Genomic DNA, 13,683 nt, shown 5'->3' on the forward strand with positions numbered 1-13,683 from the left:
TTCTAACTGAGGGCAGTGAGAGTGCTGCTTTCTAACTGAGGGCAGTGAGAGTGCTGCTTTCTAACTGAGGGCAGTGAGAGTGCTGCTTTCTAACTGAGGGCAGTGAGAGTGCTGCTTTCTAACTGAGGGCAGTGAGAGTGCTGCTTTCTAACTGAGGGCAGTGAGAGTGCTGCTTTCTAACTGAGGGCAGTGAGAGTGCTGCTTTCTAACTGAGGGCAGTGAGAGTGCTGCTTTCTAACTGAGGGCAGTGAGAGTGCTGCTTTCTAACTGAGGGCAGTGAGAGTGCTGCTTTCTAACTGAGGGCAGTGAGAGTGCTGCTTTCTAACTGAGGGCAGTGAGAGTGCTGCTTTCTAACTGAGGGCAGTGAGAGTGCTGCTTTCTAACTGAGGGCAGTGAGAGTGCTGCTTTCTAACTGAGGGCAGTGAGAGTGCTGCTTTCTAACTGAGGGCAGTGAGAGTGCTGCTTTCTAACTGAGGGCAGTGAGAGTGCTGCTTTCTAACTGAGGGCAGTGAGAGTGCTGCTTTCTAACTGAGGGCAGTGAGAGTGCTGCTTTCTAACTGAGGGCAGTGAGAGTGCTGCTTTCTAACTGAGGGCAGTGAGAGTGCTGCTTTCTAACTGAGGGCAGTGAGAGTGCTGCTTTCTAACTGAGGGCAGTGAGAGTGCTGCTTTCTAACTGAGGGCAGTGAGAGTGCTGCTTTCTAACTGAGGGCAGTGAGAGTGCTGCTTTCTAACTGAGGGCAGTGAGAGTGCTGCTTTCTAACTGAGGGCAGTGAGAGTGCTGCTTTCTAACTGAGGGCAGTGAGAGTGCTGCTTTCTAACTGAGGGCAGTGAGAGTGCTGCTTTCTAACTGAGGGCAGTGAGAGTGCTGCTTTCTAACTGAGGGCAGTGAGAGTGCTGCTTTCTAACTGAGGGCAGTGAGAGTGCTGCTTTCTAACTGAGGGCAGTGAGAGTGCTGCTTTCTAACTGAGGGCAGTGAGAGTGCTGCTTTCTAACTGAGGGCAGTGAGAGTGCTGCTTTCTAACTGAGGGCAGTGAGAGTGCTGCTTTCTAACTGAGGGCAGTGAGAGTGCTGCTTTCTAACTGAGGGCAGTGAGAGTGCTGCTTTCTAACTGAGGGCAGTGAGAGTGCTGCTTTCTAACTGAGGGCAGTGAGAGTGCTGCTTTCTAACTGAGGGCAGTGAGAGTGCTGCTTTCTAACTGAGGGCAGTGAGAGTGCTGCTTTCTAACTGAGGGCAGTGAGAGTGCTGCTTTCTAACTGAGGGCAGTGAGAGTGCTGCTTTCTAACTGAGGGCAGTGAGAGTGCTGCTTTCTAACTGAGGGCAGTGAGAGTGCTGCTTTCTAACTGAGGGCAGTGAGAGTGCTGCTTTCTAACTGAGGGCAGTGAGAGTGCTGCTTTCTAACTGAGGGCAGTGAGAGTGCTGCTTTCTAACTGAGGGCAGTGAGAGTGCTGCTTTCTAACTGAGGGCAGTGAGAGTGCTGCTTTCTAACTGAGGGCAGTGAGAGTGCTGCTTTCTAACTGAGGGCAGTGAGAGTGCTGCTTTCTAACTGAGGGCAGTGAGAGTGCTGCTTTCTAACTGAGGGCAGTGAGAGTGCTGCTTTCTAACTGAGGGCAGTGAGAGTGCTGCTTTCTAACTGAGGGCAGTGAGAGTGCTGCTTTCTAACTGAGGGCAGTGAGAGTGCTGCTTTCTAACTGAGGGCAGTGAGAGTGCTGCTTTCTAACTGAGGGCAGTGAGAGTGCTGCTTTCTAACTGAGGGCAGTGAGAGTGCTGCTTTCTAACTGAGGGCAGTGAGAGTGCTGCTTTCTAACTGAGGGCAGTGAGAGTGCTGCTTTCTAACTGAGGGCAGTGAGAGTGCTGCTTTCTAACTGAGGGCAGTGAGAGTGCTGCTTTCTAACTGAGGGCAGTGAGAGTGCTGCTTTCTAACTGAGGGCAGTGAGAGTGCTGCTTTCTAACTGAGGGCAGTGAGAGTGCTGCTTTCTAACTGAGGGCAGTGAGAGTGCTGCTTTCTAACTGAGGGCAGTGAGAGTGCTGCTTTCTAACTGAGGGCAGTGAGAGTGCTGCTTTCTAACTGAGGGCAGTGAGAGTGCTGCTTTCTAACTGAGGGCAGTGAGAGTGCTGCTTTCTAACTGAGGGCAGTGAGAGTGCTGCTTTCTAACTGAGGGCAGTGAGAGTGCTGCTTTCTAACTGAGGGCAGTGAGAGTGCTGCTTTCTAACTGAGGGCAGTGAGAGTGCTGCTTTCTAACTGAGGGCAGTGAGAGTGCTGCTTTCTAACTGAGGGCAGTGAGAGTGCTGCTTTCTAACTGAGGGCAGTGAGAGTGCTGCTTTCTAACTGAGGGCAGTGAGAGTGCTGCTTTCTAACTGAGGGCAGTGAGAGTGCTGCTTTCTAACTGAGGGCAGTGAGAGTGCTGCTTTCTAACTGAGGGCAGTGAGAGTGCTGCTTTCTAACTGAGGGCAGTGAGAGTGCTGCTTTCTAACTGAGGGCAGTGAGAGTGCTGCTTTCTAACTGAGGGCAGTGAGAGTGCTGCTTTCTAACTGAGGGCAGTGAGAGTGCTGCTTTCTAACTGAGGGCAGTGAGAGTGCTGCTTTCTAACTGAGGGCAGTGAGAGTGCTGCTTTCTAACTGAGGGCAGTGAGAGTGCTGCTTTCTAACTGAGGGCAGTGAGAGTGCTGCTTTCTAACTGAGGGCAGTGAGAGTGCTGCTTTCTAACTGAGGGCAGTGAGAGTGCTGCTTTCTAACTGAGGGCAGTGAGAGTGCTGCTTTCTAACTGAGGGCAGTGAGAGTGCTGCTTTCTAACTGAGGGCAGTGAGAGTGCTGCTTTCTAACTGAGGGCAGTGAGAGTGCTGCTTTCTAACTGAGGGCAGTGAGAGTGCTGCTTTCTAACTGAGGGCAGTGAGAGTGCTGCTTTCTAACTGAGGGCAGTGAGAGTGCTGCTTTCTAACTGAGGGCAGTGAGAGTGCTGCTTTCTAACTGAGGGCAGTGAGAGTGCTGCTTTCTAACTGAGGGCAGTGAGAGTGCTGCTTTCTAACTGAGGGCAGTGAGAGTGCTGCTTTCTAACTGAGGGCAGTGAGAGTGCTGCTTTCTAACTGAGGGCAGTGAGAGTGCTGCTTTCTAACTGAGGGCAGTGAGAGTGCTGCTTTCTAACTGAGGGCAGTGAGAGTGCTGCTTTCTAACTGAGGGCAGTGAGAGTGCTGCTTTCTAACTGAGGGCAGTGAGAGTGCTGCTTTCTAACTGAGGGCAGTGAGAGTGCTGCTTTCTAACTGAGGGCAGTGAGAGTGCTGCTTTCTAACTGAGGGCAGTGAGAGTGCTGCTTTCTAACTGAGGGCAGTGAGAGTGCTGCTTTCTAACTGAGGGCAGTGAGAGTGCTGCTTTCTAACTGAGGGCAGTGAGAGTGCTGCTTTCTAACTGAGGGCAGTGAGAGTGCTGCTTTCTAACTGAGGGCAGTGAGAGTGCTGCTTTCTAACTGAGGGCAGTGAGAGTGCTGCTTTCTAACTGAGGGCAGTGAGAGTGCTGCTTTCTAACTGAGGGCAGTGAGAGTGCTGCTTTCTAACTGAGGGCAGTGAGAGTGCTGCTTTCTAACTGAGGGCAGTGAGAGTGCTGCTTTCTAACTGAGGGCAGTGAGAGTGCTGCTTTCTAACTGAGGGCAGTGAGAGTGCTGCTTTCTAACTGAGGGCAGTGAGAGTGCTGCTTTCTAACTGAGGGCAGTGAGAGTGCTGCTTTCTAACTGAGGGCAGTGAGAGTGCTGCTTTCTAACTGAGGGCAGTGAGAGTGCTGCTTTCTAACTGAGGGCAGTGAGAGTGCTGCTTTCTAACTGAGGGCAGTGAGAGTGCTGCTTTCTAACTGAGGGCAGTGAGAGTGCTGCTTTCTAACTGAGGGCAGTGAGAGTGCTGCTTTCTAACTGAGGGCAGTGAGAGTGCTGCTTTCTAACTGAGGGCAGTGAGAGTGCTGCTTTCTAACTGAGGGCAGTGAGAGTGCTGCTTTCTAACTGAGGGCAGTGAGAGTGCTGCTTTCTAACTGAGGGCAGTGAGAGTGCTGCTTTCTAACTGAGGGCAGTGAGAGTGCTGCTTTCTAACTGAGGGCAGTGAGAGTGCTGCTTTCTAACTGAGGGCAGTGAGAGTGCTGCTTTCTAACTGAGGGCAGTGAGAGTGCTGCTTTCTAACTGAGGGCAGTGAGAGTGCTGCTTTCTAACTGAGGGCAGTGAGAGTGCTGCTTTCTAACTGAGGGCAGTGAGAGTGCTGCTTTCTAACTGAGGGCAGTGAGAGTGCTGCTTTCTAACTGAGGGCAGTGAGAGTGCTGCTTTCTAACTGAGGGCAGTGAGAGTGCTGCTTTCTAACTGAGGGCAGTGAGAGTGCTGCTTTCTAACTGAGGGCAGTGAGAGTGCTGCTTTCTAACTGAGGGCAGTGAGAGTGCTGCTTTCTAACTGAGGGCAGTGAGAGTGCTGCTTTCTAACTGAGGGCAGTGAGAGTGCTGCTTTCTAACTGAGGGCAGTGAGAGTGCTGCTTTCTAACTGAGGGCAGTGAGAGTGCTGCTTTCTAACTGAGGGCAGTGAGAGTGCTGCTTTCTAACTGAGGGCAGTGAGAGTGCTGCTTTCTAACTGAGGGCAGTGAGAGTGCTGCTTTCTAACTGAGGGCAGTGAGAGTGCTGCTTTCTAACTGAGGGCAGTGAGAGTGCTGCTTTCTAACTGAGGGCAGTGAGAGTGCTGCTTTCTAACTGAGGGCAGTGAGAGTGCTGCTTTCTAACTGAGGGCAGTGAGAGTGCTGCTTTCTAACTGAGGGCAGTGAGAGTGCTGCTTTCTAACTGAGGGCAGTGAGAGTGCTGCTTTCTAACTGAGGGCAGTGAGAGTGCTGCTTTCTAACTGAGGGCAGTGAGAGTGCTGCTTTCTAACTGAGGGCAGTGAGAGTGCTGCTTTCTAACTGAGGGCAGTGAGAGTGCTGCTTTCTAACTGAGGGCAGTGAGAGTGCTGCTTTCTAACTGAGGGCAGTGAGAGTGCTGCTTTCTAACTGAGGGCAGTGAGAGTGCTGCTTTCTAACTGAGGGCAGTGAGAGTGCTGCTTTCTAACTGAGGGCAGTGAGAGTGCTGCTTTCTAACTGAGGGCAGTGAGAGTGCTGCTTTCTAACTGAGGGCAGTGAGAGTGCTGCTTTCTAACTGAGGGCAGTGAGAGTGCTGCTTTCTAACTGAGGGCAGTGAGAGTGCTGCTTTCTAACTGAGGGCAGTGAGAGTGCTGCTTTCTAACTGAGGGCAGTGAGAGTGCTGCTTTCTAACTGAGGGCAGTGAGAGTGCTGCTTTCTAACTGAGGGCAGTGAGAGTGCTGCTTTCTAACTGAGGGCAGTGAGAGTGCTGCTTTCTAACTGAGGGCAGTGAGAGTGCTGCTTTCTAACTGAGGGCAGTGAGAGTGCTGCTTTCTAACTGAGGGCAGTGAGAGTGCTGCTTTCTAACTGAGGGCAGTGAGAGTGCTGCTTTCTAACTGAGGGCAGTGAGAGTGCTGCTTTCTAACTGAGGGCAGTGAGAGTGCTGCTTTCTAACTGAGGGCAGTGAGAGTGCTGCTTTCTAACTGAGGGCAGTGAGAGTGCTGCTTTCTAACTGAGGGCAGTGAGAGTGCTGCTTTCTAACTGAGGGCAGTGAGAGTGCTGCTTTCTAACTGAGGGCAGTGAGAGTGCTGCTTTCTAACTGAGGGCAGTGAGAGTGCTGCTTTCTAACTGAGGGCAGTGAGAGTGCTGCTTTCTAACTGAGGGCAGTGAGAGTGCTGCTTTCTAACTGAGGGCAGTGAGAGTGCTGCTTTCTAACTGAGGGCAGTGAGAGTGCTGCTTTCTAACTGAGGGCAGTGAGAGTGCTGCTTTCTAACTGAGGGCAGTGAGAGTGCTGCTTTCTAACTGAGGGCAGTGAGAGTGCTGCTTTCTAACTGAGGGCAGTGAGAGTGCTGCTTTCTAACTGAGGGCAGTGAGAGTGCTGCTTTCTAACTGAGGGCAGTGAGAGTGCTGCTTTCTAACTGAGGGCAGTGAGAGTGCTGCTTTCTAACTGAGGGCAGTGAGAGTGCTGCTTTCTAACTGAGGGCAGTGAGAGTGCTGCTTTCTAACTGAGGGCAGTGAGAGTGCTGCTTTCTAACTGAGGGCAGTGAGAGTGCTGCTTTCTAACTGAGGGCAGTGAGAGTGCTGCTTTCTAACTGAGGGCAGTGAGAGTGCTGCTTTCTAACTGAGGGCAGTGAGAGTGCTGCTTTCTAACTGAGGGCAGTGAGAGTGCTGCTTTCTAACTGAGGGCAGTGAGAGTGCTGCTTTCTAACTGAGGGCAGTGAGAGTGCTGCTTTCTAACTGAGGGCAGTGAGAGTGCTGCTTTCTAACTGAGGGCAGTGAGAGTGCTGCTTTCTAACTGAGGGCAGTGAGAGTGCTGCTTTCTAACTGAGGGCAGTGAGAGTGCTGCTTTCTAACTGAGGGCAGTGAGAGTGCTGCTTTCTAACTGAGGGCAGTGAGAGTGCTGCTTTCTAACTGAGGGCAGTGAGAGTGCTGCTTTCTAACTGAGGGCAGTGAGAGTGCTGCTTTCTAACTGAGGGCAGTGAGAGTGCTGCTTTCTAACTGAGGGCAGTGAGAGTGCTGCTTTCTAACTGAGGGCAGTGAGAGTGCTGCTTTCTAACTGAGGGCAGTGAGAGTGCTGCTTTCTAACTGAGGGCAGTGAGAGTGCTGCTTTCTAACTGAGGGCAGTGAGAGTGCTGCTTTCTAACTGAGGGCAGTGAGAGTGCTGCTTTCTAACTGAGGGCAGTGAGAGTGCTGCTTTCTAACTGAGGGCAGTGAGAGTGCTGCTTTCTAACTGAGGGCAGTGAGAGTGCTGCTTTCTAACTGAGGGCAGTGAGAGTGCTGCTTTCTAACTGAGGGCAGTGAGAGTGCTGCTTTCTAACTGAGGGCAGTGAGAGTGCTGCTTTCTAACTGAGGGCAGTGAGAGTGCTGCTTTCTAACTGAGGGCAGTGAGAGTGCTGCTTTCTAACTGAGGGCAGTGAGAGTGCTGCTTTCTAACTGAGGGCAGTGAGAGTGCTGCTTTCTAACTGAGGGCAGTGAGAGTGCTGCTTTCTAACTGAGGGCAGTGAGAGTGCTGCTTTCTAACTGAGGGCAGTGAGAGTGCTGCTTTCTAACTGAGGGCAGTGAGAGTGCTGCTTTCTAACTGAGGGCAGTGAGAGTGCTGCTTTCTAACTGAGGGCAGTGAGAGTGCTGCTTTCTAACTGAGGGCAGTGAGAGTGCTGCTTTCTAACTGAGGGCAGTGAGAGTGCTGCTTTCTAACTGAGGGCAGTGAGAGTGCTGCTTTCTAACTGAGGGCAGTGAGAGTGCTGCTTTCTAACTGAGGGCAGTGAGAGTGCTGCTTTCTAACTGAGGGCAGTGAGAGTGCTGCTTTCTAACTGAGGGCAGTGAGAGTGCTGCTTTCTAACTGAGGGCAGTGAGAGTGCTGCTTTCTAACTGAGGGCAGTGAGAGTGCTGCTTTCTAACTGAGGGCAGTGAGAGTGCTGCTTTCTAACTGAGGGCAGTGAGAGTGCTGCTTTCTAACTGAGGGCAGTGAGAGTGCTGCTTTCTAACTGAGGGCAGTGAGAGTGCTGCTTTCTAACTGAGGGCAGTGAGAGTGCTGCTTTCTAACTGAGGGCAGTGAGAGTGCTGCTTTCTAACTGAGGGCAGTGAGAGTGCTGCTTTCTAACTGAGGGCAGTGAGAGTGCTGCTTTCTAACTGAGGGCAGTGAGAGTGCTGCTTTCTAACTGAGGGCAGTGAGAGTGCTGCTTTCTAACTGAGGGCAGTGAGAGTGCTGCTTTCTAACTGAGGGCAGTGAGAGTGCTGCTTTCTAACTGAGGGCAGTGAGAGTGCTGCTTTCTAACTGAGGGCAGTGAGAGTGCTGCTTTCTAACTGAGGGCAGTGAGAGTGCTGCTTTCTAACTGAGGGCAGTGAGAGTGCTGCTTTCTAACTGAGGGCAGTGAGAGTGCTGCTTTCTAACTGAGGGCAGTGAGAGTGCTGCTTTCTAACTGAGGGCAGTGAGAGTGCTGCTTTCTAACTGAGGGCAGTGAGAGTGCTGCTTTCTAACTGAGGGCAGTGAGAGTGCTGCTTTCTAACTGAGGGCAGTGAGAGTGCTGCTTTCTAACTGAGGGCAGTGAGAGTGCTGCTTTCTAACTGAGGGCAGTGAGAGTGCTGCTTTCTAACTGAGGGCAGTGAGAGTGCTGCTTTCTAACTGAGGGCAGTGAGAGTGCTGCTTTCTAACTGAGGGCAGTGAGAGTGCTGCTTTCTAACTGAGGGCAGTGAGAGTGCTGCTTTCTAACTGAGGGCAGTGAGAGTGCTGCTTTCTAACTGAGGGCAGTGAGAGTGCTGCTTTCTAACTGAGGGCAGTGAGAGTGCTGCTTTCTAACTGAGGGCAGTGAGAGTGCTGCTTTCTAACTGAGGGCAGTGAGAGTGCTGCTTTCTAACTGAGGGCAGTGAGAGTGCTGCTTTCTAACTGAGGGCAGTGAGAGTGCTGCTTTCTAACTGAGGGCAGTGAGAGTGCTGCTTTCTAACTGAGGGCAGTGAGAGTGCTGCTTTCTAACTGAGGGCAGTGAGAGTGCTGCTTTCTAACTGAGGGCAGTGAGAGTGCTGCTTTCTAACTGAGGGCAGTGAGAGTGCTGCTTTCTAACTGAGGGCAGTGAGAGTGCTGCTTTCTAACTGAGGGCAGTGAGAGTGCTGCTTTCTAACTGAGGGCAGTGAGAGTGCTGCTTTCTAACTGAGGGCAGTGAGAGTGCTGCTTTCTAACTGAGGGCAGTGAGAGTGCTGCTTTCTAACTGAGGGCAGTGAGAGTGCTGCTTTCTAACTGAGGGCAGTGAGAGTGCTGCTTTCTAACTGAGGGCAGTGAGAGTGCTGCTTTCTAACTGAGGGCAGTGAGAGTGCTGCTTTCTAACTGAGGGCAGTGAGAGTGCTGCTTTCTAACTGAGGGCAGTGAGAGTGCTGCTTTCTAACTGAGGGCAGTGAGAGTGCTGCTTTCTAACTGAGGGCAGTGAGAGTGCTGCTTTCTAACTGAGGGCAGTGAGAGTGCTGCTTTCTAACTGAGGGCAGTGAGAGTGCTGCTTTCTAACTGAGGGCAGTGAGAGTGCTGCTTTCTAACTGAGGGCAGTGAGAGTGCTGCTTTCTAACTGAGGGCAGTGAGAGTGCTGCTTTCTAACTGAGGGCAGTGAGAGTGCTGCTTTCTAACTGAGGGCAGTGAGAGTGCTGCTTTCTAACTGAGGGCAGTGAGAGTGCTGCTTTCTAACTGAGGGCAGTGAGAGTGCTGCTTTCTAACTGAGGGCAGTGAGAGTGCTGCTTTCTAACTGAGGGCAGTGAGAGTGCTGCTTTCTAACTGAGGGCAGTGAGAGTGCTGCTTTCTAACTGAGGGCAGTGAGAGTGCTGCTTTCTAACTGAGGGCAGTGAGAGTGCTGCTTTCTAACTGAGGGCAGTGAGAGTGCTGCTTTCTAACTGAGGGCAGTGAGAGTGCTGCTTTCTAACTGAGGGCAGTGAGAGTGCTGCTTTCTAACTGAGGGCAGTGAGAGTGCTGCTTTCTAACTGAGGGCAGTGAGAGTGCTGCTTTCTAACTGAGGGCAGTGAGAGTGCTGCTTTCTAACTGAGGGCAGTGAGAGTGCTGCTTTCTAACTGAGGGCAGTGAGAGTGCTGCTTTCTAACTGAGGGCAGTGAGAGTGCTGCTTTCTAACTGAGGGCAGTGAGAGTGCTGCTTTCTAACTGAGGGCAGTGAGAGTGCTGCTTTCTAACTGAGGGCAGTGAGAGTGCTGCTTTCTAACTGAGGGCAGTGAGAGTGCTGCTTTCTAACTGAGGGCAGTGAGAGTGCTGCTTTCTAACTGAGGGCAGTGAGAGTGCTGCTTTCTAACTGAGGGCAGTGAGAGTGCTGCTTTCTAACTGAGGGCAGTGAGAGTGCTGCTTTCTAACTGAGGGCAGTGAGAGTGCTGCTTTCTAACTGAGGGCAGTGAGAGTGCTGCTTTCTAACTGAGGGCAGTGAGAGTGCTGCTTTCTAACTGAGGGCAGTGAGAGTGCTGCTTTCTAACTGAGGGCAGTGAGAGTGCTGCTTTCTAACTGAGGGCAGTGAGAGTGCTGCTTTCTAACTGAGGGCAGTGAGAGTGCTGCTTTCTAACTGAGGGCAGTGAGAGTGCTGCTTTCTAACTGAGGGCAGTGAGAGTGCTGCTTTCTAACTGAGGGCAGTGAGAGTGCTGCTTTCTAACTGAGGGCAGTGAGAGTGCTGCTTTCTAACTGAGGGCAGTGAGAGTGCTGCTTTCTAACTGAGGGCAGTGAGAGTGCTGCTTTCTAACTGAGGGCAGTGAGAGTGCTGCTTTCTAACTGAGGGCAGTGAGAGTGCTGCTTTCTAACTGAGGGCAGTGAGAGTGCTGCTTTCTAACTGAGGGCAGTGAGAGTGCTGCTTTCTAACTGAGGGCAGTGAGAGTGCTGCTTTCTAACTGAGGGCAGTGAGAGTGCTGCTTTCTAACTGAGGGCAGTGAGAGTGCTGCTTTCTAACTGAGGGCAGTGAGAGTGCTGCTTTCTAACTGAGGGCAGTGAGAGTGCTGCTTTCTAACTGAGGGCAGTGAGAGTGCTGCTTTCTAACTGAGGGCAGTGAGAGTGCTGCTTTCTAACTGAGGGCAGTGAGAGTGCTGCTTTCTAACTGAGGGCAGTGAGAGTGCTGCTTTCTAACTGAGGGCAGTGAGAGTGCTGCTTTCTAACTGAGGGCAGTGAGAGTGCTGCTTTCTAACTGAGGGCAGTGAGAGTGCTGCTTTCTAACTGAGGGCAGTGAGAGTGCTGCTTTCTAACTGAGGGCAGTGAGAGTGCTGCTTTCTAACTGAGGGCAGTGAGAGTGCTGCTTTCTAACTGAGGGCAGTGAGAGTGCTGCTTTCTAACTGAGGGCAGTGAGAGTGCTGCTTTCTAACTGAGGGCAGTGAGAGTGCTGCTTTCTAACTGAGGGCAGTGAGAGTGCTGCTTTCTAACTGAGGGCAGTGAGAGTGCTGCTTTCTAACTGAGGGCAGTGAGAGTGCTGCTTTCTAACTGAGGGCAGTGAGAGTGCTGCTTTCTAACTGAGGGCAGTGAGAGTGCTGCTTTCTAACTGAGGGCAGTGAGAGTGCTGCTTTCTAACTGAGGGCAGTGAGAGTGCTGCTTTCTAACTGAGGGCAGTGAGAGTGCTGCTTTCTAACTGAGGGCAGTGAGAGTGCTGCTTTCTAACTGAGGGCAGTGAGAGTGCTGCTTTCTAACTGAGGGCAGTGAGAGTGCTGCTTTCTAACTGAGGGCAGTGAGAGTGCTGCTTTCTAACTGAGGGCAGTGAGAGTGCTGCTTTCTAACTGAGGGCAGTGAGAGTGCTGCTTTCTAACTGAGGGCAGTGAGAGTGCTGCTTTCTAACTGAGGGCAGTGAGAGTGCTGCTTTCTAACTGAGGGCAGTGAGAGTGCTGCTTTCTAACTGAGGGCAGTGAGAGTGCTGCTTTCTAACTGAGGGCAGTGAGAGTGCTGCTTTCTAACTGAGGGCAGTGAGAGTGCTGCTTTCTAACTGAGGGCAGTGAGAGTGCTGCTTTCTAACTGAGGGCAGTGAGAGTGCTGCTTTCTAACTGAGGGCAGTGAGAGTGCTGCTTTCTAACTGAGGGCAGTGAGAGTGCTGCTTTCTAACTGAGGGCAGTGAGAGTGCTGCTTTCTAACTGAGGGCAGTGAGAGTGCTGCTTTCTAACTGAGGGCAGTGAGAGTGCTGCTTTCTAACTGAGGGCAGTGAGAGTGCTGCTTTCTAACTGAGGGCAGTGAGAGTGCTGCTTTCTAACTGAGGGCAGTGAGAGTGCTGCTTTCTAACTGAGGGCAGTGAGAGTGCTGCTTTCTAACTGAGGGCAGTGAGAGTGCTGCTTTCTAACTGAGGGCAGTGAGAGTGCTGCTTTCTAACTGAGGGCAGTGAGAGTGCTGCTTTCTAACTGAGGGCAGTGAGAGTGCTGCTTTCTAACTGAGGGCAGTGAGAGTGCTGCTTTCTAACTGAGGGCAGTGAGAGTGCTGCTTTCTAACTGAGGGCAGTGAGAGTGCTGCTTTCTAACTGAGGGCAGTGAGAGTGCTGCTTTCTAACTGAGGGCAGTGAGAGTGCTGCTTTCTAACTGAGGGCAGTGAGAGTGCTGCTTTCTAACTGAGGGCAGTGAGAGTGCTGCTTTCTAACTGAGGGCAGTGAGAGTGCTGCTTTCTAACTGAGGGCAGTGAGAGTGCTGCTTTCTAACTGAGGGCAGTGAGAGTGCTGCTTTCTAACTGAGGGCAGTGAGAGTGCTGCTTTCTAACTGAGGGCAGTGAGAGTGCTGCTTTCTAACTGAGGGCAGTGAGAGTGCTGCTTTCTAACTGAGGGCAGTGAGAGTGCTGCTTTCTAACTGAGGGCAGTGAGAGTGCTGCTTTCTAACTGAGGGCAGTGAGAGTGCTGCTTTCTAACTGAGGGCAGTGAGAGTGCTGCTTTCTAACTGAGGGCAGTGAGAGTGCTGCTTTCTAACTGAGGGCAGTGAGAGTGCTGCTTTCTAACTGAGGGCAGTGAGAGTGCTGCTTTCTAACTGAGGGCAGTGAGAGTGCTGCTTTCTAACTGAGGGCAGTGAGAGTGCTGCTTTCTAACTGAGGGCAGTGAGAGTGCTGCTTTCTAACTGAGGGCAGTGAGAGTGCTTTCTAACTGAGGGCAGTGAGAGTGCTGCTTTCTAACTGAGGGCAGTGAGAGTGCTGCTTTCTAACTGAGGGCAGTGAGAGTGCTGCTTTCTAACTGAGGGCAGTGAGAGTGCTGCTTTCTAACTGAGGGCAGTGAGAGTGCTGCTTTCTAACTGAGGGCAGTGAGAGTGCTGCTTTCTAACTGAGGGCAGTGAGAGTGCTGCTTTCTAACTGAGGGCAGTGAGAGTGCTGCTTTCTAACTGAGGGCAGTGAGAGTGCTGCTTTCTAACTGAGGGCAGTGAGAGTGCTGCTTTCTAACTGAGGGCAGTGAGAGTGCTGCTTTCTAACTGAGGGCAGTGAGAGTGCTGCTTTCTAACTGAGGGCAGTGAGAGTGCTGCTTTCTAACTGAGGGCAGTGAGAGTGCTGCTTTCTAACTGAGGGCAGTGAGAGTGCTGCTTTCTAACTGAGGGCAGTGAGAGTGCTGCTTTCTAACTGAGGGCAGTGAGAGTGCTGCTTTCTAACTGAGGGCAGTGAGAGTGCTGCTTTCTAACTGAGGGCAGTGAGAGTGCTGCTTTCTAACTGAGGGCAGTGAGAGTGCTGCTTTCTAACTGAGGGCAGTGAGAGTGCTGCTTTCTAACTGAGGGCAGTGAGAGTGCTGCTTTCTAACTGAGGGCAGTGAGAGTGCTGCTTTCTAACTGAGGGCAGTGAGAGTGCTGCTTTCTAACTGAGGGCAGTGAGAGTGCTGCTTTCTAACTGAGGGCAGTGAGAGTGCTGCTTTCTAACTGAGGGCAGTGAGAGTGCTGCTTTCTAACTGAGGGCAGTGAGAGTGCTGCTTTCTAACTGAGGGCAGTGAGAGTGCTGCTTTCTAACTGAGGGCAGTGAGAGTGCTGCTTTCTAACTGAGGGCAGTGAGAGTGCTGCTTTCTAACTGAGGGCAGTGAGAGTGCTGCTTTCTAACTGAGGGCAGTGAGAGTGCTGCTTTCTAACTGAGGGCAGTGAGAGTGCTGCTTTCTAACTGAGGGCAGTGAGAGTGCTGCTTTCTAACTGAGGGCAGTGAGAGTGCTGCTTTCTAACTGAGGGCAGTGAGAGTGCTG

This window comes from Carcharodon carcharias, chromosome 13 (genome assembly GCF_017639515.1).
Source record: "Carcharodon carcharias isolate sCarCar2 chromosome 13, sCarCar2.pri, whole genome shotgun sequence".
Lineage (NCBI taxonomy): Eukaryota > Metazoa > Chordata > Chondrichthyes > Lamniformes > Lamnidae > Carcharodon > Carcharodon carcharias.